General features: G+C 43.2%; 1 protein-coding gene across 2 annotated transcripts in view; it reads left to right on the forward strand.

The window, feature by feature from the left end:
• The first annotated feature begins 7,267 nt into the window (after positions 1-7,267).
• Positions 7,268-26,274, forward strand: part of GABRA3 (gamma-aminobutyric acid type A receptor subunit alpha3) — a 252,998-nt gene continuing 233,991 nt past the window's right edge. Inside the window, exons 1-2 of one of the 2 annotated variants that reach the window (XM_075184595.1) lie at positions 18,560-19,116; positions 19,186-19,315. The gene's annotated coding sequence lies outside the window, so the exon portion shown is untranslated. Of the gene's footprint in view, positions 7,659-18,559; positions 19,117-19,185; positions 19,316-26,274 lie in introns of those variants that run through there. The other variant, XM_075184593.1, reaches the window with a different exon arrangement.

Here is a 26,274-nt window from a genome sequence, read left to right on the forward strand (position 1 = left end):
AATTTTTTCCCAATTTTCACGGAACCAGCAGTACTCTGCCAGCACTAGGGTTAAGACTGAATAGAGGGAGCTCCTGCAGTATGACAGGCAGTGTAACAGTGGTGTGTTTATACAACTCGCTGCTACAACACAGGAGAGTTAGCTAAAGCTAGGTACACACTACACGGTTTTCGTCCAATAATTGGCTCAATCAGCCGACATACGACCGCTCGTTCAAAAGTCAGGTCAATGTGTGTAGTGACACGATGGTCGAAAGTCTTCCCAAATGGACTATTGTCGCCTCATTTGCTTGGTCGCACCGTTTAATATTTTCGTTCCAATCTCGTTTCCGTTGTGTAGTGTGTAAAGACTTACGTCCGATCCACGACAATCCTCCGATACTTCCTCGACCTGGGGGGCGTGTGTATGTAAATTTTTTGATGTCTGTCCCAGTCCCACGTGGTGCGTTATCCGCACATCACTGACTTGTGTTTTGTATCGATGTGTATTGCACCTGTCTGGCTGCAGCCCATTACACGTGTATAAAGCACGTGTGTTATTACCCTTTGCGTCTATGTTGGCAATGTATTCATATTTACTCTTTATAAACTTTAACCTTTATAAACTATTAAAGTTATATTAACCTTTATTAACTTATAATTGTGAAATACCCAGAATAAACCACACAGTGTTCATGCAACATTTTTATTGCAGGAAAAAAAGGTACAACAATTTTTACACACACAGCTGTCTGAAAGATCCGCATGAGACGTGAGCGCGCCCATACCAATCAAAGCGCAGAGTACTGCAGAGCACTGCAGAGTATTATTTTTAGTATTTAGTATTTTTAAAGGTGCTACTGGTTTGTGGCAGAACAGGTCTTGATGTCGCTTGGGTTTCTATTCCCTTTGATTTCTTTATCTACGAAACAAGGAAATAAAAAAATGTTTATCATTTAACTTCTATATCTGTAATTTATATTCAACAACATAAATACTCTCATTTTCTCACCTTGCACACTGCTCGAGATAAGTTTATATTTTGGTCCCTGTGGCGAAATCGCAATAATAGTGGGCTTGACCTCTATACATTCTGGAAAACAGGCGCCATTTTGGTTATTATAACGGTATAGGTATGTGCCCAAAGCATTTAGCTATCTACACATGTTCACTGAAATACCTTTGTGTCAAACTTCTTTTGTATATTTTTCTTTTTCAATTTTTTCTTGTTTGCTAACAGGTGTAACATTAGTGGTATCAGTGGTATCTAAACAGGCCTTCTCACCGTTAATTCTTCGTTCTGACATAAAAAAATTAGGTTACAAATTAGGCATTTACATTGCTTTTATGTGACACTACAATGAAATAAAGTCCTTCAAGCAGGTACATTTCATGTGCTGCTGACCTTTTTTAATGTCGTTGTTGTCCTGGTCCAGTACTTTGACCATCATCTCCACCTCTCTTGGGCTCACTGAATTTGCTCGTTGCTCTTCTTGAGCATCTCCATCCCCACCTTAACTTTTTCAACATTTTTTGGCCCTTCCAGCACCATCTCTGTCTCTGTCTCCATAGCTGCAACCCCCACTGACACCTTCTCCTCACCCGCAACCCCCACTGACACCTTCTCCTCACCCGCACCCCCCACTGACACCTTCTCCTCACCCGCAACCCCCACTGACACCTTTTTCTCAACCTTAACACCCACTAACACTTGCTCACTCGCCATCTTCTCACACTCCTCGGTGCCAAACAGGTTCCTCTGTCATTTTATACACTCAGACATGGGCATTCGTTTCTGCTGTGGACCAATCAGCGATGATGCACGCCGAGAATGGAGCATTCCATTACATACAAAGGGATTTTATTATTAGGGAATAATCATTGCATTGCACTTTAGCAGTTAAATGTTTTTCTAAATTTTATGTATGATACTAAACTTCTATTTTATATGAATGAATGAAGAGACAGTGTTGCCTTCTCTTTTTATGCAGCTTTGGGTGTTAACTATAGCGAAAGCTCTGCCCCTTTATGCTAATGTCTTTGGTATCTTGTTACATTTCCTGCAAATGTCGCTTCAGTGTGTACGAAATTAAAATCATTGCTCACGACAACATGGCTGTAAAAAGTCGCTAAAGGGACATCCGCTCTTCCCTTTATCGTCCTAAAAAAGGCTAGTGTGTATGCAGTCCATGGACCGAGCGATCGGACCATCGATCGCATGTAAAATCGCTCAGCATAAAAAGTTGGTTGAAATTTCTGTAGTGTGTACCTAGCTTAACCCGGGAGTGTTTTACATCGCAGCAAATCACCAGAGATCACCAGCGATTTTAACGATCAGGGTAAAAATCGGAGCTTGATAGATTTGAGAAAATTTTGACTAAAATCGCGGGTTATTACCCACGATTTCCCGCGATTTTAACACGCTGAAAAAAATCGGACCTTGATACATATACCCCTTAGTCTTCGATTAGCAAGAATTTCCCAACAGATATAATAGTGACATTTTCCAAGATTCTAAAAGTATTATTTAACACTTATTAAATTATTAAACATGGATTCCAGCCTATCTGAGAATGTTAATAATTAAAATCGTCTGTTTCTCATATGTATTGCTGTGAATACAACAAAAGGCAGTGTTTATATTAAATATATGCGCAAATTTAGGTTTTTGCATATAGATTAGTTTCACAGGTTATAATTAAGACCCTTTATTACCATTCAAAGTAACAAAGACAAACTGAATGAAAGGTAATTTATCCAATATAGGAATATTGTTTTTATTCTATTTATTAAGGGCATATATATTGTCATAGTTAAATACAATGAAATGAAGATACAATCATATTGATTTATTCTTTGTTCTCCCCCTCTCCCTTCCATTCTTCCTTCTGTACCCCTCCTCAACACCTTAATTAAATGTTTGAACATAACTGGTAAAAAAAGAGAAGTATATCAACATAAATGCAAACCAAATGCCAATATATCTACATAACTTAAAAAAGAGAACTATATCAACAAAAAGCCCAAAAGTCAAATATAATACACTCCAAAGTATTAAAACATTAACACGCATATGTTGCAGTGCAAAACTACTGGGCAAGAGGGAGGAGGCCTCAAGCACATATCAGCTTATAACACTGCTTTTTTGTTCTGCCACATTATATATTCTAATGTATGTTTTACTGTGTTTTTTTCTACGTACAGTTTACAACGTTATTAAAAAACGCAAAAGACCCAACAAAATGGAGCAAGCAACTAAAACAATGACAACTGTCATGATGGATCAACTGCGGGAGATGGACAGCACCATGAGGGAACACGAGAATACACAACTGCAGCGTTTCATGGACAATGAGCGGGAACTCCAGGACTCTTTCCTCATGCAAATCATGAACATGCAGGAACGCATGTTACGCGAAAATCGTGAGTGTATTATGGGATTCATGGACAGACTCCTCTCACGGGTGCAGACACCTCCTTCAAGTCCTTATTATTATGACGGACATTATCCTATGTACCAGCGGAGGCAACCCATCTTAGGCAACAATAACCCTCCAAACCCGGTACAAAATACACAACATGCTCAACCTATGGGTAACCCCAACATAGAATACCCACTGGGTAACCAAACCACTCCACAACCAGAAATGCCACAATATAGGCAATTGTAATAATCATGTTTTATGGTCAAATGTTTCACAGTTAATTGTTATCATGTATGTTACGTGTGATCTGGAATCAGACCGTTAGCTTAACATATAACGTGAAAAGCAAATTTGCACTTACTGTTTGGGCACATTTGTGTCTTCTGTTTACTACTTGTGTATATATATTTTTTTTTCTACATGCAAGTAAGCACTTTTATATTGTGTCATTTTATATTTTTTTGTGAAGAGACATATGAGGAAATATGTACAAAAGAAAATACAATATGTGAAATAAACATGTTTTTTTTACTTTTACATTTGTGTTGTACATTCAAACAAGTGAGGTCAAATTGGCAGTGAGGGTGGTCCTAATAAGTTCAGCAGAGGTATTGGTGCGCTCTCCTTCAAAAGTACTGGAGTCCACTCAGGTAGAAATTGCTCTTTTTGTATTTCGCAAATGTTATGTAAAATACAGCAAGCAGCAACCACGTGGGGCACAAGCTTGGTGTCAATGTCAATGCGCTTCAATAGACAGCGCCAACGTCATTTCAAGCGCCCAAAAGCATTTTCCACCACCATCCGAGCCGAGCTGAGGGTATGTGTAAACCGGATCTGTTCCTGAGACAGGTGATGTTGCTGAGTGAACCCCTTCATCAGCCAGTGCCTCAAAGGGTAAGCAGCATCCCCAATGATGTGTACCGGTATCTCCACACCATCAACAAACGTAGATTTCTATAAATAAAAACATGCAGTTTCACGTCACCATGTTAAAAATATTGGTCACATAACGCAGTACACTTGGTACTATATGGTGAAAATGCATTTTGCAAGTGTTACATCTATATTTAAAAAGGGGCAGTAAATACATACAATATTGATGGCAAACAATAGTATATAAGCTTCAATTACAAAAACATCATACAACATTACACCTATATTTACCTCTCTAGGGAACAGCCAGCCATCTTGTCTTTCCTCAGCAATTTGGTAAAGGTCTGAATTTGCTAGAACTCTGGCGTCATGGGAACGTCCAGGCCAGCCGATGAAAACATCTGTGAAACTGACATAAAAAAATACATATAGCAATGTTTTACAATACGCATTACACATGGCACAGTCACATAAAATAAAACATAAAAAATGCTTACCAATAGTTGTGGTCAACCACAGCCTGCAGAATGATGGAATGCCAGCCTTTGCGGTTATAGTAATCCGCATGGTTGTCTGTGGGGGCAATGATGATCCCCATCATTGTGTCCCGTCTATGGCTCCAGCACACTGTGGAAACCCACGCTTCAGGAATCCTGCAATTGTATCATCCAGGCGCTGACCTTGCGGTAAGGAGATGAAGCAATGATACAGGGCTTCCAGCAATGCCGTGGTGACTTCATGCACTAGAGTGCACACCGTGGATATCCCCACTCCAAACAAGCAGGAGATTGTCTGGTATTCTCCAGGGGTAGTATACCACCACAACACAATAGAAAGGCGCCTACATGGTGGAATAGGTTTCCCAAAGTTAGTGGATTTCCTGGAAAGTGCTGGGGTAATAAGGTCCAGCACATAGTTAAATGTCCCACGTGACATTCTGAAGTGTTGCATCCACTGCTGTTCCTCAAACGCTTCCACAGTAGACCAGAAAGCTTCGCCGTGGCTACGCTCTCTGGCACACATGGTTCGGTTACTGGCAGCACTGAATCTCAAAATTGAGGCAATGCTGGCCCTGAGAAACGCTCTCCTCCTGCGCATATACAGACACTGAGTTTTCTTCTGTTGTGCCATAAACTTCGCCTTCCACCTCCTGAACTGGGACTGTGCAAGAGTGCACAGTGTCAGCAGCTGCAGCAAACTCTCATTTGCTGCATAAAACAGCAAAAACACACTAGTAAACATGAACTCTGGGCTACACAAAAGTGAGTCGTCGGCCATGATGAAAAGTAATGTGGTAAACAATCACCACCCACTTTTGCATCATCTTTATGCGTCAACAAACCAGTCACCTTTCAATGACATCACCTTTTTTTAGCCAATGAAAACTGCTCTGGTGATGACTCCCACAAGTTGCCAGGGCACAGACTTGTGCAGTATGAATGGGGTCAACCCGGGAAATTCCCGGGTCCGAGGTGCAGTATGAATGGTGTTTCTGAGCTGGGACGCTCCGAGACCCTGCAAAAACCCGGCTTCAAAAACCCGGGATATTGCAGGGGCGGCAGTATGAAAGTGGTATTATCTGTTTATCTATCTATCTATCTATCTATCTATCTATCTATCTATAAAAATAAACATGTAATAGACAATTGTTTATAGCGCTGTGTGCTGATATCATGCTGCTATTTTTGTGCCATGGACTTGCAGGCAGTCATTTAAAAAGCTGATCTAGAGTTGGTGGTGTGCTTGGCAGGCTGTGGTCACCATCTATATACACAGGGGCAGGCTGGGCTGGGGGGCAGGGGGGAATCTGCATTCTACCTCCTTTAAAATAGGCTGCTGAAATTTTCCAGCCCTCCCCTATATATATATATATATATATATATATGTATTAATATGTTTCTAATCTATTTTTATATACTATGAGGTATCATTACTTCTGTATAGTTATTATTTTGACAATCAACATCCAGCTGCTCAAGCCGTAAAGTAACTTGGGGGCAGGACTGTAACTAAGGCTGTGCTAGAGGGCGACAGCCCAGGGTGCAACGCTGAAGGGGGGCACAGTTTATGAATATTTTAGGTTAATTTGGTTAAAATTGAAGGCAAGGGGTGGTGCCAGTTTTCTTTCTCACCACAGGCGCTAAAATTTTAAGTTATGGCTCTGCTTTTTTAAACAGGATCCATTTCAATCCTTATCGCAAAGATAAGGATTGAAATATTGTGACTATTTATTAAAAATCTTCGTTAGGAATATCAGTCACGATAAACTGCTATTCCTGCGAAGACCAGTATCCCCATGTCCTCTAGGTCACTATGGCAAAGTGGCCACCTTTGCGATAGTGTCTGGAGGGGAGAGCAGGTAAGTTGCAGTGAGGGATCCGAAGATCCCTCTACCACAATATTCTCCGCATAGGCTTCAATGACTAACACCAGCCTCAGGAACTTGTCAAAAGGTGCAAAATAGCAGTCCCCATAGACATCTATGGAAAGTGCTTTGGAGTACAAAGAAAAAGGCAAAGCAGCAGATATCGCAATGCCCTATTAATCAACTTCAACTTTACTTTAAAATGCGGTTGTAAAACAGATTAATAAATAGGCTCCTTGAACAGCCAACAACCATGAGATAAAAAAACACTAAAAAAATGTAATTACTTACTTTGCAATGTCTTTTGTTTATTCTTTTATGTAAATGGACGCAAAAGAAATGTCTTTCAACAATTCTCTTATTTAACAATTCATTAATAGAAAACGATTATAGTAAAGGACTCCAGCAGGATAAATACTTTGGAAAAATTCAGGGCATTCCAAAAATTAGATTCTTTAATTTTGATGCTTTTCTTACCAAAGAATGCAATGTGGCTAGTTTTGAAAAATGTTACGGGATTGGAAGACTGACGAGAGCGAGTTTAAGTGAGATGCTGAACATCAGAACTTGTAACAATCGTAGTAGAGGGGAGGTATGATGGGGAAGCAGAAAGAGGGGGGTAGGAAGAGGGGGTTTTCCTTTCTGTCTGTCACCGTATGATGTCAGCCAGCTCTCCTTCCTGCATCTGGAAAAGGCTCCTTTTGTCAGAATAGAAACGGAGGCCATAATACATACATTATTTACTAGATTTAATATATGCACACGAAAGAACCACCCCGGGTATTATATTTTTCAGTTAATATCACATTTGGATTTACTTTTTTTATTGCCTTCAAAACCTTCAACACGGAATCGTTTAATGCAACATCACCTGCAGGACTATTGTGTAGTCGGCTACAGGAAACCACAGGAACTCAGATATACAGTTTGATAGTAATCGTGGATTTGATAAATCCATAAATCGAAGTGCTTCTTCACAGCACGAGGACCAAGAAACATCGTAACAGTCATCATCGGGTAATTTTATATTTACTGTAATCAGATGCACTTCTAACACCCACAAGGGTCACAGGATGTGGTAGAATGCAAGATTCGAGATTAAAAAGAATTCACAGTGGATAGTTGTATTGAGAAACCAATAGGTGCATATCCAAAAGGAATCAACGGCGCGCGACATAGAGCGGTAAAATAACCGGATGATTGATTTTACATGTGTGAATGCATGTGTGTAATTATATATATATATATATATATATATATATATATATATATATATATATATATATATATATATATATATAATTTTATTTTTTCTACTGAGTGTATTCCTATTATCCCATACACTATGAAGGTTGTCATATTCCAGAGTTTCCTTAGACCAGGCTGTGAATGGTGTTGTTGAGTAGCTGACTATGGTTATGCCATATGTACTACTCTGTATTTGTTTCTGTCTCACCCTTATTGTGTGGGTGTCTCTGCTTTATACCCCTACATCATAATATATTTCATTGTGTGCATTTTTTAATGCTTATACATGTAAGACGGAACACTTGTACACAGAAGGAATGTGCTGCTGAGTATATTCCAGAAAATACTTTACACTAATTCATTGTACACCTGTGTCTGTAGTTGTCTCGGTTTGTAAAATTTGTCAGGCAAAAGTGGTGTATCTGCAAAAGTGTTCCAAATATTAGAGCTCTCAGTATAATGTAAACATCTTGCCCTTTGCATTATCAATTAGCCCTTCATAAACTAATACAAATGTAGGCCAGGCAAACTGATAACTTGACTTCAGTAATGGATTGACTATAAACACCTATCATGTTACAGTTAGTTGGAAACATTAGTGATTATTATGTCTATGATTAAGTAAAAGTATTCATTCCTAAGTCTTTATGCCATTTACAGCACAAAACCTCATTATTAACCATTCTCTCCGTTAACTTGATGAATCCACCACACCCCTAATCTTATCACAAATCTGCTAAACTATTTGTCTGTGAAGCCCTCACCTTTCTGTCGAAGTCGTATAATTGGATGAACGAAAGTATATTGGTTAATATTGTTTTATTGGTCGATTGCACTCAGTATGCCACGCTACACGTGGCATACGGCGATCGCAAGGTTAAATACGCATGTACACACTTGCATTACAACATTTAGTTATTTATATAATTCATATTATTTAATATTTCTTTTCTGTATTTTCTTAGGGGCACATTAATCATGTATCGGGAAAAATTAGAAATACTTATCAATACTTATCGCATGGATAAGGATTGATGTATTTCTCAAATTTATGAAAAATGGAACACAGAAACAGCAGTTCCGAAAAACTGCTGTTTCTGTGTTAAAAAAAACCATACCCACCACTGCCTCTTCGGTCGCGCTGTCTCCCAATCTCCTCCTCTTCAGCGTACTTTCAGTTCTTCATGCAACTGCGCATGTGCCGTCCGGAGAGCTTGAGGCTGTGACAGGGAGGGATCGCAAGATCCCTCCCTGCCCATGCGCTGTCCAGCTCTGCTCTCCGGAGCAGAGCTGGACACAATGAAGAACACAAGTTTAAGCAAGATTTCGGATGATCTGGCATACATTAACACAACAAATTCCCGAATTTTCGGGACTTGTTAGATTGCAGCCAGAGCAGTCACCATACTGTTGTATGGTGACTGCTCGCAAAAACGATAAGGAGTGATATCTGCTGTGATGCACCTTTAATAAATTTGAGTAGGAGACATCGTGGATTAATTTACACAGATAGTGCACTACCGTTATTTCTTAAATATACAGCATAGCCTGATTAAATACAGCTGCTGCTCTGGTCCTGAGTTGCTCTCCCCACCTCAAACAATACCATCCGCTCTCCTGCACTGAAATGCCCTCTAACATCCATGCCCCGGTTGAAGGGTGAGTGGGGAATTCAGCTCTGAGCAAAGTGCCTTGCACAGCTATTATATGCGCCAAATGCAGACGGAGGTGCTCTTTGCACCTGGAAATATGTTCATTTTTGCTTGTACCTCCTGGAGAATTGTATTCTGCCCTAAGGCTGCTGCTTCTTTTTTTCTTCTGTCGTGAAATATACACCAATGAGCCATAAAATGAAAACAACTGAAAAGAGAAGTGATTAACATTGATTGTCTCGTTACAATGGCACCTGTCAAGGGGTGGGGTATTTTAGGCAGCCAGTGAACAGTCATTCATTCCCTGAAAGAGTGGCCTCTTTCCGCAGGATAATGTGCCCAGGCATAAAGCAAAAATTGTTCAGGAATGGTTGGAGGAACATGACAAAGAGTTCAAGTTGTTGACTTTGCCTCCAAATGCACCTGATCTTAATTCAATTGAACATCTGGGATGTGCTGGAAAGGTAAGTCAGAGTCTTGGGACAGGTTAGGGCAGGGGAAATCTCTGAGAGAGAAAGCTAGGGAGCCCTGGATGGGAAGGGGGACACATTATTTCAGTCTTGGTAATAATGGGCCTGATTCATTAAGGAAAGTTGAGAAAAAATTGAGTTTTCTTAAGTTTTCTGGGCAAAACCATGTTGCAATGCAAGGGGTGCCAATGAGTTTATTATTTTGCACATAAGGAAAATACTGTCTGTTTTTTTATGTAGCACACACTGAAATTTAAAGTTGATCTAGGACATGCCCTACCTCAACTATAAAACTGTCCCCACATGTTAAATTTACCTCCCCCTCCAATGCAACATGGTTTTGCCTTACTTGCTTAATTTTGCTTAACTTTCCTTAATAAACCAGGCCCAATGAGTTTAAGAAAGCGCTAAAACATGCAAGATAAAATGGTTGAGAGACAGCAGGAGACATTTTACATATGTTTGTTATCATAACATAGTGATTATAATGCTTTATTTATCTCACTGGATACTTTTGCAGTCATTCTGTAAACTGACAGTGCTGCTGCTTCAAATGAATTAGGGTGCCTTTTGATTGGCAGCTAGTGGATGAATGATTATTTAAACCCAGCCTTTGATAACTTAAAATCACTTAGTGGCGAAGCCCATCAGTCTACGAGGAGATACAGTGGGGGAACACTGTAATCCGATTTTCGCTATTGAAGTGACAAATTGTATCCCACTTCTAAGAACGCAGGTTTGCTTGTTGGATGAGCTGAATGATTATCAAGTCAAAGGATATGCAGAATTTGGTGTGCTTATTCCTCTCCCGATATAATCAAAACTACTTTTAATGAGGACAGAGAGTGGAAATACCATATGTGATTTACTGAGACACAAGTTGTATTGGGCGGACCTTATTCCAGCAGAGACAGGAGTTCCACAGACAGCCACTTGTATCAGCTGTATTAGACAGACACTCACTCTGAAGTTCAGATGTATAACCACTGAGAAATGGCTGTGATCCTCTAACAGCAAGTAATTATAAGAACTTTACTGCTGTCTATGTTTGCAGAGAGAGGTAGAATAAGTTAAGCAACTAGATGTTGTATGGGTTGCTTGAATACACACTTCTAGTGTGAAACTATATTGGACGGGGAGTAAAGTGAGCTGGCCACTCGCTACCTTTCCATTTCCCTAATATATGATAGTACCTGCACATCAGGGGCCTGATTCATTAAGGATCTTAAATGAAGAGGATCCTTATTTCAGTCTCCTGGACAAAACCATGTTACAATGGAAGGGGTGCAAATGAGTGTTCTGTTTTGCACAAGGGTTAAACACAAACTGTTTTTTCATGTAACACAAAAACTTGATAGCTTATTTGTACACTGAAATTTAAAGTTGATATGTGTGTGTTACATGAAAAAACAGTCAGTATTTAACTTCTGTGCAAAACAGAACACACATTTGCACCCCTTCCATTGTAACATGGTTTTGTCCAGGAGACTGAAATAAGGATCTTCTTAATTTAAGATCCTTAATGAATCAGGCCCCAGGTTTGCAAAGGAGATCTTCATTTTATATAAGACTCATTGTCAAGATTATGATAAAATGCTTAATGGCTGATATCTCTTTCTTCACTTAATCTCTTCTATACCCATAACTACTAAATAATTGACACAAGACCTGAGAGTGGTAAATTAAAGAACATTTATTTGAATATGGTGGTGGAGAAGGAGCAGTGAGTACGACTTCTACCAGGCAACCGGAAAGTCCCAGCATCAACCAAGAGACAACCGCCAAAAAATGGGGACTCACACTTCGGCTGGACATATCTACCTTTCCGAGCACCACTGAGACCACAACCCCTCTATGTTAAAGGAATGCACGCACAAGTGTACCCACCTGGGTGGTACTTGGACCAAGACTATAACCGACTGCTCTGAGAGGCGGGTTCAGTGTGCCCACTACCGCACTGTGCGCCCGACCACTGGGCGTTGACTGCACTGTGTATTCCAGCCAAGCCCAGATCCTCAAGAGCCGCGGCCTGCCGCCATATCTACACCTGAAAACGCTAAACTCATATAGATTTCTTTATAAACAAATCCATACCTGAAATCTAATGTGCGGTTGCTCAATCCGCAGACCATCTAAAGAGCGGGTCAAACGTACAGTCACTGAATTAATCTTTTTACGAACCCTGAGCTATTGCCTCCTGTAAGAGCCCAGTAAACTTAGGCCATCATAGACCCCTATGGCCCATCCATGATATCACTACAGGCCCTGGGGTAACAAGTATCTCAAGCAGCCCATATACCTAAAAGTGGACCAGCACCCATATCTGCTGGTCTGTAAGTCAGGAAGATAACCAACATAGATCGGCCTACATAAACAGCAGTTACTCAATCAGTGGAAGAAAAAGGGGACTCTGGTCAGAGACCAGAGCCGGATTTAGACCTCATGGGGCCTAGGCAAGATATTGGTTTGGGTTCCCCCTCCCTGAAACAATCCATAGCACTATATTTTTTTAGCATAGCACATACTACTATAGTTAAGTAGAAGGGTAAGCTATGTGCTGCCGCACATCACGCTGCTCCTCCTGCATCACCATGCGGCCCCCTCATTATTGTTCCTCTCACACACTGTGCTCTCCTTTATTATTATACTGCATCACACTGTGGCACCTCATTACTGTCCCTCACATCACACTGTGCCCTCCTTTATCATTACACTGCATCACCATGCGGCCCCTCATTACTGTCCCTCTCATCACAATGCGCATTCCTTTATCATTACACTGCATCATACTGTGGTCCCATCATCATCATCATCATCATCATTTATTTATATGGCGCCACTAATTTCGCAGCGCTGTACAGAGAACTCATTCACATCAATCCCTGCCCCATTTGAGCTTACAGTCTAAATTCCCTAATATAGACACACACTCACACACATAGACATATACATACAGACAGACAGGTAGAGACTAGGGTCAATTTTTATAGCAGCCAATTAACCTACCAGTATGTTTTTGGAGTGTGGGAGGAAACTGGAGCACCTGGAGGAAACCCATGCAAATACAGGGAGAACATACAAACTCCACACAGATAAGGCCATGGTTGGGAATTGAACTCATGACCCCAGTGCTGTGAAGCACAAGTGCTAACCACTAGGCCACTGTGCTGTTCCAGCAGTTAAAGAATAATGACCATGGACCCCATATTTTGTCAAAGGATCTAGCAGATTTTTTAATTATACTAATCATATACTCCATACTATGAATATTAAGCTCAGTGGTCGAAGTGGAAATTTAGAAGTTACAGTATGAAAAATGTAATGGGAATGTAAACAAGTGAATGAAATTGTATTATTTTACAATGAAGGCAGTATGAGAAGTAGCGGTATGGCATACTACCATATACACTCCACTTCCACCACTGCTTACCTTTCAATTCACACAAATTGTACTTTATCTTTAACTAAACTTAGGTATTAATCATAATTAACATGTCAAGAAACTGCAGTTCAGGGTTAGCAAGCCCAGTAATGAAAAAACAGCAGTCTCCTATCACTAGCACGTCACAGACCGTCCACCACTACAGTTACTGACTGCAGCCCTCTACCTACAGAAACATGAAAAAGTGCTGGAATGTAATAATCATGATAGTATGCCAGTCTTCTGCATGAATCCCATAATGCAACATTTAAACAAGTCAGACCTCCTCATAATATAAATCCCACCAGATTCAGGATCTTTGGCAGACTGAGCTGCTCTCTCCTACCTGTTCTTGTCACTTTCATCACTTTTGGCTGCTGTGTCTTTAGATCAGTTGCTGTTTTTCTGGATCTTGGAATTTTGGAGACCCTATTTGGAAAAAAAAAAATGGGTACATGAAATTTAATGAACTCCAACCAGCCCCAGTGTTAAATCAATATAGCACCCACATTTTATAAGTAGGCCTCCCTCCAACCAAAACATTAAATTAATAGTGTTACCATTTAAAAAACAAACCTATTTCCCTCCCACAAACAGCCCCTCACACACACATAATATAAATACACTGGCCACACACACACACACACACACACACACACACACACACACGCACACACACGCACACATAATACACACAGACAGTGGCCTCTCACGCACACATAATACACACAGACAGTGGCCCCTCACGCACACATAATACACACAGACAGTGGCCCCTCACGCACACATAATACACACAGACAGTGGCCCCTCACGCACACATAATACACACAGACAGTGGCCCCTCACGCACACATAATACACACAGACAGTGGCCCCTCACGCACACATAATACACACAGACAGTGGCCCCTCACGCACACATAATACACACAGACAGTGGCCCCTCACGCACACATAATACACACAGACAGTGTCCCCTCACGCACACATAATACACACTGACAGTGTCCCCTCACACACACATAATACACACAGACAGTGGCCCTCCACACATAATACACACAGACAGTGGCCCCTCACACACACATAATACACACAGACAGTGGCCTCTCACACACACATAACACACACACAGACAGTGGCCCCTCACACACACACATAAAACACACACACTGGCCCCTCACACACATAATACACACAGTGGCCCCTCACAAACACAGTGGTCCATCACACACACACGTAATACACACACACACACACACACACACACACACACACAGTGACCCCTCACACACACATAATACACACACATACACAGTGGCCCCTCACGTACACATAATAAACACACACACAATATAGCAATATACTACAATTCCCCCCCAACTTACTTTTTTCCATCCACCAGCTGTGCACTCTTCACTCTCTTCACACATGGGACGGCACTTGTCATGTGCTGCACGTCCCATGTGACACAGAGCAGGCCACACAGAGGAGGGAGGGAGAAGACCAGCCACCACACTAGCCCCTCCCTCGTTTCGCGGCACCTGACCCTCCCCCGACTCGCGACACCCCCCCCCCCCCCCGCGTGAGTCACGAGGGGAATGCCGCGAGTCGGGGGAGGGGCCACTTTTTTTTGTTTTATTCTCTCTTGTCCCCCCCCATCTGGGCCCCCTGAGAGCCGCTAGGCCCTAGGCAGGTGCCTAGGTTGCCTAGCAGTAAATCTGGCCCTGTCAGAGACCCACAAAAAGAAAAATAAATTGAAATTCAGAAAGAGATAGCAAGACAAGAGAAGAACCTCGCATCCAGCAAACACCTGGAGAACATTATCTAGAAAAGTACATACTTACAAGGTGATAGAAGAAACAAAGGGGGAGCAGGAGACACAAGCAAAGGTAAAACCGTAAAACCTTGTGGCGCGAAGTGCCAATCAGGCCCCCTTTTTAGAGGGAAAAAATGGACAAATCCCTTTGCACCCTGCTTCCAAAGGCAACAAGCAACCGAAACCCTGTGTCACCGCAGCAGAAAGAAGCAAAGAAAGAAAGCTCAAGAAAGTAGAGAAGGCTGTACATAACGTTTATAAACATTGGTTTTCCATCTGCCTAGCTCCCTAATAGCCTGCCCAGAAGCACCTGCAATTGCTGCGGACGTTGCCGCCCGTATTTGGAAGGAATGTAAGCCAAAATGAGAGGCATCTAGGCCGAGGGCAACCAATGTTCGTTTAAATACCGAAAACTAATATCTGGTCCTTACCAGATATTAGCCATCACCATGCACCAGCCAAGGGGATGCAGACCCTGGCCTGAGATCACCAAATTCACTAACCACAGCAATAGGGCAAACGGAAAACCCAATCCCTGGAACTAACGTGACCCAGCATCCTCTACCCAGCTGGTCTGATTTAGACCTCCTGACCATACATAAACTGAGGAAGGAGAAATCACCACATGCTGCGCAAGCATCCTGGAAGGGTGGCGAACCTAGAAGAGGCAATTGTTTCGCTCACCCTAAAAGCTCCAAAAAAACGCAATATCAGCCTCTGCAATAGAGCAATCACTGGTGGAGATGTCACACACTGCTGATTAATGGCCTGGACCACTCACAGGTTATCGCACCAGAAAATGATTTGTTTCCCCGTGAACCTGGAAGCCCACAATTCAACTGCTTCAGTAATCGGGAAAAGTTCCAACAGTACAAGGACCGCACCCACTCGCCAGGCCACGGTGCAGCGCACCAATCCCTAGCGAAATAGGCCCCAAATCCTACTGCTACTGTTGCATCGGTATATAGCTCCAACTCTGTACTGGACACTGTGGGCGCGGGCCACAAGCGCACTCCATTAAAGAAAACAAAAAACATCTCAAACCACCAAATACGCTAGGATCTCAGAGGACAGAGTGATCTTACAGTGAGGACGCATGCGTCCTGCTGTTGACCGCTCCAGCTTCCTGCGAAAGCCCGTCCCATGTGAAAAACACGGCAGGGAAAGTTGAAAATCTCAAGCACAGATTAGGCATGTTTCAATGTCACCCTTGAGGATACCCTATGAACGTGCGTAAATTCTTAACCTTGTACAAGGGGAGCCGACAAAGGCCCAAGACTGTATCAGTCTTGATGTCTAAGTATGATAACCTCCTTGTAGGACCTGCAGTCTTATCGTGCGTCACTGGGACACCCAGGCAATGATAAAGAGCCACCACATACAAAAGCATCTCCTGGCAGGTCTTGCTCTTACCTGGACTAATCACAAGGAAATCGTCTAGGTCATGGTTGTCCAACCAGCGGCCCGCGGGCCGCATGCGGCCCAGCATGCCTGTAAATGTTGCCCAGTAGGAGTTTTGGTTGTGGCAAGGGGGCAACACTGAAAAAAAAAATCCTGCAAAAAAAAAAGAAAATACTTACCCTGCGGTCACGTCAGCTGGCGCTCCGGCTCCCTCCCTGGTCTCCTCCTCCGTATGGTGCTCGCAGTGAATGTCGGGGGTGACGTCATCACACCCGACATCCATTGCGTAGCGCAGCACAGGGGAGTCACCCGCGCGAACTATCAGCAGCAGTGAAAGATTATCCAGTATCTTATTGTTGTTACTCTGAATTTGGACTTTCTGCACTATGCAATTATTAACTAGCTGTGTTCTCTGTATGTATCTAATATAAATATTAAGAGATGATTGTATTTTTAATATTTTAAACCATTTTAAATGTGCAGTGCTGAGTAGGGTGAAATTATCACCAACTGTTACCCTCATCGGAGGCTGCTCCATGAGCCATTTTTCCTGCCACCCTATCTTTAAATCTCTGTAGATTTCTATTAGTCCTCCTGATGCTACCTTTATCGGTGACCATTTCAAACTGGTCAATAAAAAAAATGATTCATGGGTGCAGAAAGAGAGGGAAAAAATTTTTTGGGCATTTAATTCTCCGAACCCTACTAAGTGACAGATGCAGGTAAGTTCAATTGTAGCTGGTAATGGGACTACTGCTTTAATCATGATTCTGCAACAGGTTTCCTAACTCTTACTAACTTCATTTCCAAGTAAGTTTAATATGTTAACTATGTTTTCTATTGTTTTTTCGATGATCAGCTATCGTTCGGGTTAGTGCATTTTATGTGCGGCCCAAACCAACTCGTCGTCTTCCAATGTGGCCCATGGAAGCTAAAAGGTTGGACACCCCTGGTCTAGGTAGTGAGCCTCTCACCATGTCCAATGCAGCGTCGAAGGACTGGTACACTACACTACAGCATTCTGGATGGAAGGCGTCATTCACAGATGCCTTCCCCTCAGAATGTTCTCCCCTTGCGGGAAGGACAGGTGCTGAATCAGCTTGTATTTCCCTGGAGCCTTCTTGGGAACCACCCCCATTGTTGAGATTACCAAGTAAGAGGGAACCGGAAAGGCCTGCTCATACGATCTAGCGCATTTTTCTTATCTATCTTGGTTGCTATGACTTCAGGAAATAAACTAGCTGATTTCAAGTTTCTAACCGCGGACATCCTCACGTAACCCTGGATGGGCAACTGAAAACCATGCAGGAATCCCTGCCTTAAAAACTTTGCTGCAGACCGAAATGGATAGCGTGCAAGCAATCAGCCCAGGATAACCACGTTAATTGGAGATTCTACCTTCTGCAGCATTGGGGGCGTGCATATTACCTGCTCCACACCCTCTGACGAGCTTGTTGCAAGACTACGAGGGGTGTCCATTCCTGCAATGCAGGCAAGCGTGGGCGTACCTACATGCTGCTCTGTGTAAGCAACTGGTTCTAAAAAAAGGTAAAGCAGCGGCCCTTACTGAGAATGGATGCACCACTCTTGCCCCGTACACGCGGTCATGCCCCATCATGGCCAGGGAAGCGTTACCCCATCTGCCCTGGGACACCTTCAACCATGTCTCCACATCCTGATAGCCAAGAATTAGGCTGGGATGGCCATCATATTTCTCCCAAAAAATCTCATCATAGGCTAACTACACCCCTGAACAGGATGATGTGTACATTTCATTGACCATGTGTAAGTATTTCAACATGTCTATCCATTCCCGAGGACGTGACCTAAAGTAGCACGTAGCAAACAGGTATGCCCCTGTAAGCCAGTTTTTGTAAGTCTTATAGCTAGCCGAACCGCTACCCCCTTTGGGCTAATGTGTCATGAGCTTACCTGTGCCCCCTCTGCTGCTCCATCGGCGATGTCTGCAGCCGTCGTCTCCGGCGGGTCTGCACTTCTCCTGTTCGCGTCCCCGCACTTCCGGGTCCTCTCAGCGTCAGGTCAGGTGACTCCTGGGTGGGGAATTCAAACCCTATATCTTCCCTGCTCTGACACACTATCTGTGTCAGAGCAATGTGTTTCCTGTTTCTGGCTCCCTCTCCCTGTGTACCTGATTCCTGTGTTCCTGCTTCCTGTGTGCTCCTGCATTCTCCCAGACTCCTGTGTACCGACCTGGCTGCGTCCTGACTATCCTTTGGCTTATCCCTGGCACCATGTATTGGACTGATTCCTGTGTACCGACTCGGCAATGTTCCTGGCTATTCTCTGGACTCCTCCCTGGCACCTATTTTGGATCATCTCCTGTGTACCGACCCAGCTGTGTACCTGACTACCCTTGGACTCATCTCCAATACTACGCATACGACAGATACCGTGCACCGAACCAGTTTCCGTTCCAGACCACCAGACCCTGGATTTCACGGTTAGTGTGCTTAATTAATTGCACCACCCTGTCTATCCATCACTTAGTACCTTTTCCTTACGCCAGTAGGCTAACCTGGGGGCCGCGACCTGCGGTTCTTCGGCAGCAAAACCCACCCTACCTTGTGGTGGTTCTTGGTGAAGACCGGGAGGCCGTTAGACTCCGCGCCCTAGGAAAGCCTGCGAAAATACTGGCTAAGGTACCTGAACCGTAACATATTGCCCATGTCACCGCCTTCTTGGCTTTCTCGGTTACAGTGAACATGTCAATATACCTGCTTTTGAATATCCTATCCCGCACCGAGACCTGAACACCATTTCATCCCCAGTGAGCCAAGATCCCCTGTAGCACTCACCCCGCCTCGGTGCTCTGCTGTCCTCACAAGCAACAAAATGCCTGCACAAGCTCTTCACTTGCTTCTTGGGGCATGCATCAGAGCCAGAAGATTCCATACTAGAGCTATAGCATTCAGACAAAATATGACGATCATCTGGTAAATCAAACATGTTAATTTCACATGACCAAACGGAGCCGCCTTCTGAATCGAACAACTGACCTTCCACACCCGATCGCGCTGAGTTATAGCTACCATGACTCACTGACCATGCATATCGATCACCCACACCTGCACCTGCTGGAAGAGACATGTTACTAACAGAAACATGGGACAGTTAGACATGTGATGCAGACTTCCTCCTGATGTCACCCACCTGTTGTAAACCCAGTACAGAACCACACCATTGCTCTCCACTCTGCAGCCCCACGGTCAGACTTGCTACGTGACCAGGACTGAGTTACAGACCCAGCACTATTCCTCCTGCTTTTTGTACTCCTGGCGGATTGCCGACTGCGCTTGGGAGTCAGCTCTCTGTCCACAACTAGTACCTTGGACTGCGACTGCTTGTCTGTGTCCTTGCCACCTCTCCCATTACGTTTGCAGTTCTCTGTCCCTCAGGGGCCCTAACCTGCCTGCTGTTTGACTGTAACTGCTGGGGGTACCACCAATCTCCCAGTCACATAACGATATAGCGGCCTGGAATTTATAGTACTGGCGGAGTGGGGCTACCCCACGATTCATAGCGGTGCTGGGGGGCACTGCTACTCCCACCAGCATAATGGTGGCTGTTGGACCTAGTGCCCCGAGCTGTGGTGGGGGGAGCCCTACCTGCCATAGATCCGGCACCGTTGTGCCTGTGCTCCCCGAGTCTGCGTGGTGCTCGGGGACGCACTGACGTCAGAAGACCGAGCCCGGAAGTGATGGCGCAAGACCTGGGCAGATGGATATCCTTCCCCCACGAGCTGCACAGGGAGGGAATGGATGTTTGGCCGTTCGCCCTACTGGAGGGGGAGCGGGGGGCCCTGTGTAAAAGCACCGGAGTGCTCATCCACGAACGGAGGTGGCTGCCGTGAGAGACTGTGTGTGTTTGGGGTGGGCACGATAAAACTCCGTAGTGGAAAAAGAGGCAGGAGGTAAGGAAAATGAAGGGGGGAAGGGAAAAGATCAATGGGGGGAGTACAAGGGAAAGGGTGAACAGAAAAATTAATTAAATACTAAGGGGGAGATGAATAGAGATGAAGAAAAGGGGACATAAAATGTAAGCTGGCAAGGAAAAGTAAAGAAAAAAGATATAGACACAAAAGATAAATGCACAAGAGACAGGCAGAGAAAGCAACACCAGGAACTTCAGAGAGTGATTTTATCTCTGCTCATCCTATTGTGTCTCCCCTCCCCTGTGTCATCAGAGGGGCGTAGTCCAGTTAAACTTTTGACCCAGAATACTAACTAAAGCCTAGTGACACAGCCTACAAATTTTATTATCCTTCTTGCTTAATTCAGCCTTCAGTTCTTATTGTTGATTCTTATTTTTCAGTGAGATTAGAACTGTTTTGATTTATGTTTATAGGTTTTTTATAATGTATGTTATTAATAAATAACTTATTTTAGTTTAATCAGGAGCTTTATGTTCACTTATATTTATTCAAGAAAGGTTGAGAAGGATAAGTGAGAATTGTCCCTTAAATTTAGCAAAGAGAAGTTTGTTTTTGACCTTAGTGAGGGCAGTTTCATAATGAGTCCCAGGGGCTGCTTAATTAATAGGGGCAGCATTCCTAAATTACCCCAGGAGGCCTTAATGTGTGATTTAGGGCATGTAAGCTTTCCTGTTCACAAGATATTAAGTACTAATGCACACGCGCCCGGCTGCCCTCAAGTGCCGGGGCGTAGCTCTAATTAGATCCTGGGCATTGCCATGGTGATGACCACGACAAATTTAGAGGTCGCTGTGACAGCTGGGACGCAGTTAGAGGAAGTAAACCGGGGACATAGGTGGGGGAGTGGACATGGATACAGTTGGCCAGATTTTGTAGAGCTTATCCGGAGTGTGGTATAATCTGTAAACAATTTTTTCAAGCATCTCAGAATGGTTTATACATGTGGACATCTTAAATATAGTCAGTAAAGTTTTGTCCCAATCTTAATTTGTGAACAATACCTTTAATTGTGATTCAATTATGTTTGGATAGCTAGTTTTTTTTTCTTCAATAGGGCCATAACTTTTTTATACCATGAAGATATGCCTACCTTGTGGTTAAATGATAAGAGTTTTAATCATATGTATGGAGGGGCAGGGGTTCAGTGTGGGAGCTGTGTGTTTGTAGCCAATGACGGACTTGTAGGAAATGATAAAAGTCACTCCTGGTTCCCACCAGCCAGGGGTACCAGTAAATGACCAGTGCTAGTTAGCATTGGGCCGATAATCTGTTGCAAGTTCATGATCATTTTTTCAGGCCGGCCCTATACAACCCTTGGGCTGATTGACTAGGCTGGCCTTGTAAATAACATAAAGTTTTTTCGTGTTACATTCTGACAGGCAAGATAAATTCAAACTGGAGAACCACATTTTAATCACTATTCAGCAGCAGTTTGCAAACTGTTGCTTGATACATGATATTTTGTGGCTGCCAAGTTCACTGGATGAAAGAGTGCCCATAATTGAAAAGAAAGTATCCATTGGGAAACTGATTTATTCAGCACAACAGGAGGCAAGTCTGATGAGAATTGGTCCAATTTTTCCTAAACCTTCCTCTTTCCAATTTAAGCTGTCGCTTGCTCTCTCCTGGAGATGGGGAGGCATGCTCTGTAGTCACCAAAGCCTTCTTGGTTTCCAGAGCCATGGAGATTGTCATAGATTTGGACTTTGCCTGCAAGATGGAACTAGCCTTGGTTTTGAAGAACAGGACAGTGAAGCTGTGGATGGATGAGCACCAGCAATTGTAACCCATGAGACTATTCAGGTGTTGATGTGTGTCAATTCCAGTCACTGGAAGATGTTCCAATTTTATGCTATTCAGTTTATGCAGCAGGAAGATAAATCTGGTAGTGTAAAGACTATGGCTACCTTCTCCTCCTGGATCCACCCATGTTTCACATCTCCCTTCTGAAACTGGAGATGAAGAACCTATTTCCTGGAAGAAAGATGGTTCCTTCTCCGGCGGTAGAGATATAGGAATTCATCATACAGGAGTACATCATCCAATCAATCATTGATTCTCGCAGATGTAGGAGAGGACTTGAAGGGCTGAAGACATCTCTTGGATTAAGTTGACTGATTTTCACACACCTGCTCTGCTTGCCAAATTATTCAGACTGCCAAGCCTAGATGGTACTGCCAAGACTAGAGCATTGCATGGAAATTCTGCTCCTAAAGGAGAAGACACCATGATGATCCACCGCAATACCAATTACAGACAATTCAAAATTGTCCAACCCATCAATTTCGTATTCATCCGTCATGATACTACCTTCTCCAACTCAAATTTGGCTATGTCCTTCATGACCCGACCTCTCAGAAACAAGCATCTTCGCCAGTCATGGCGAAGTCAGGGGTTTCCAGCCAAGTGGTTTACTCCTGGGAGTAACCAGCACCATGTCACTATGCCATGTTAAAAAAAAATTCTCCGGTCTGTGTTGTGACATAGCTCTCCACATTATGCTTCTAATTCCTAATAAGTTCCCAATGATACCACTCACACACTGCCCCAGCAGTCAAATGTCTCCACTGCAAACTAGAGATGAGCGGGCTCGGATTGCGCTAATCCGAGCCCACCAGAACAGTGTGGATCCGACGGGATCCAAGCACTGTTCGGGTATTTCCGGCGGCCAAAAAAAATCAAACCGAGGCTATGACGTCCAAGTCTCGCGGCGGATCTCGCGAGACTCGGATTGCATAAATTCGCCGCTTGCGGCTGCCATCTTCATTCGGGCTCAGATCAGGGAAGAGGGAGGTTGTAGTTTAGTGGTGCTCCTGTGTCCTGTCACTCTGTCCTGCTTAATCCAGTGGTTAGTTTGTCCTGTGCTCTGTCCTGCTGATCAGTCCAGTGGTGCTTTTGTCCTGTGCTCTGTCCTGCTGAGTCCAGTAGTGCTTTGGCCAGTGCTCTGTCCTGCTGAGTCCAGTGGTGCTTTTGTCCTGTGCTCTGTCCTGCTGAGTCCAGTGGTGCTGTGTCCTGTGCTTTGTTCTGCTAAGTCCATAGTTATTTTCAAATTTTTAAAAAATCATAAACATTTTTTAAAAAAATAACAAAAAAATTATACAAAAATAATAAAAAAAAATTATACAAAAATTATACAAAAATAATAATAAAAATATATAAAAAAATTACTTAAAAAGTATAAAGAATTTTCTAGTGCAATATATTCTTGCAGTCCAGAAATATTAGTACTGCAATATTTACCTACGTTCACTGTTCTTGCAGTCCAGAAATATTAGTACTGCAATATTTACCTACGTTCACTGTTCTTGCAGTCCAGAAATATTAGTACTGCAATATTTACCTACGTTCACTGTTCTTGCAGTCCAGAAATATTAGTACTGCAATATTTACCTACGTTCACTGTTCTTGCAGTCCAGTAATATTAGTACTGCAATATTTACCTACGTTCACTGTTCTTGCAGTCCAGATATATTAGTACTGCAAAATTAAAATACGTTCACTGTTCTTGCAGTCCAAAAATATTAGTACTGCAATATTTACCTACGTTCACTGTTCTTGCAGTCCAGAAATATTAGTACTGCAATATTTACCTACGTTCACTGTTCTTGCAGTCCAGTAATATTAGTACTGCAATATTTACCTACGTTCACTGTTCTTGCAGTCCAGATATATTAGTACTGCAAAATTAAAATACGTTCACTGTTCTTGCAGTCCAAAAATATTAGTACTGCAATATTTACCTACGTCCACTGTTCTTGCAGTCCAGAAATATTAGTGCTGCAAAATTAAAATACGTTCACTGTTCTTGCAGTCCAGAAATATTAGTACTGCAATATTTACCTACGTTCACTGTTCTTGCAGTCCAGAAATATTAGTACTGCAATATTTACCTACGTTCACTGTTCTTGCAGTCCAGAAATCTTAGCACTGCAAAATTAAAATACGTTCAATGTTCTTGCAGTCCAGAAATATTAGTACTGCAATCTTTGCCTACGTTCACTGTTCTTGCAGTCCAGAAATATTAGTACTGCAATATTTACCTACGTTCACTGTTCTTGCAGTCCAGAAATATTAGTACTGCAATATTTACCTACGTTCACTGTTCTGCAGTCCAGAAATATTATTACTGCAAAATTAAAATATGTTCACTGTTCTTGCAGTCCAGAAATATTAGTACTGCAATATTTACCTACGTTCACTGTTCTTGCAGTCCAGAAATCTTAGTACTGCAAAATTAAAATACGTTCACTGTTCTTGCAGTCCAGAAATATTAGTACTGCAATATTTACCTACGTTCACTGTTCTTGCAGGCCAGAAATATTAGTACTGCAATATTTACCTACGTTCACTGTTCTTGCACGAAGTACGACACTAGTCATCCTGTGGCAAAGCGGATAACTGCGTCAATAACAGCTATGTTGGTGTTAGACGTGCGTTCGGTGTCCGCCATCAGTGGAGTGGGATTTTGACGGTTGATGGAGGTATTGTGTCTCCGGTACCAAATCCCATCGAGATTCCACTTCACTAGGCAGGCGATACCAAAGATGTACAGAGAAGTACGAAAAAGTGTCCTCAGTGCTCTGAAAAATGCGGTTGTACCCACTGTCCACTTAACCGCGGACATGTGGACAAGTGGTTCAGGGCAAACTAAGGACTATATGACTGTGACAGCCCACTGGGTAGATGCATTGAGTTCCGCAGCAACAGCAGCATCAGTAGCAGCATCTCTCAAACGCCTGCTCGTTCCAAGGCAGGCAACGTGTATCGCTGGTTTCAGTAAGAGGCACAACGCTAACAACCTCTTAGAGAAACTGAGAGAAATTATTTCGCAGTGGCTTACCCCACTTACACTCTCCTGGGGATTTGTGGTGTCGGACAACGCCAGTAACATTGTGCGGGCATTACATATGGGCAATTTCCAGCATGTCCCATGTTTTGCCCACACAATAAATTTGGTGGTGCAGCATTACCTGAAGAGTGACAGGGGTGTGCAGGATATGCTTGCGGTGGCCCGCAAAATTGCTGGACACTTTTGGCATTCTGCCACTGCCTACCGCAGACTCGTGCAACACCAAAAAAGTCTGAACCTGCCCTGCCATCACCTCAAACAAGAGGTTGTGACGCGCTGGAACTCCACCCTCTATATGCTGCAGAGGATGGAGGAGCAGCAAAAGGCCATTCAAGCCTACACAGCCACCTACGACATAGGCAAAGGAGTTGGGATGCGCCTAAGTCAAGCGCAGTATTTCCGTGTTGTGCAAGGTTCTCCAGCCGTTTGAACTTGCCACACGAGAAGTCAGTTCCGACACTGCCAGCTTGATTCAGGTGATTCCCCTGATCAGGCTGTTGCAGAAGCAGCTGGAGAAAGTGAGGGAGGAGCTGTTAAAGCATTGCTATTCCACTAAGCATGTAGCTCTTGTGGATGAAGCCCTTCATACGCTTTGCCAGGATCCGAGGGTGGTCACTCTTTTAAAGTCAGAGGAATACCGTATTTCCCCATGTATAAGACGCACCTTTTCCCCCCAAATTTTGGGTCTAAAAAAAGAGTGCGTCTTATACACTGCCAGCGCTACTTACCTGAATGAAGACGATGATCCCTGGTGTGAGGGGATGAGAGAGGAGTCCCCGCTGAACAGATCTGCTCTTTCAGGACCGTCAGGCGCCTCC

The sequence above is a fragment of the Mixophyes fleayi genome, chromosome 9 (assembly GCF_038048845.1).
Source record: "Mixophyes fleayi isolate aMixFle1 chromosome 9, aMixFle1.hap1, whole genome shotgun sequence".
In the NCBI taxonomy this organism is placed as follows: domain Eukaryota; kingdom Metazoa; phylum Chordata; class Amphibia; order Anura; family Limnodynastidae; genus Mixophyes; species Mixophyes fleayi.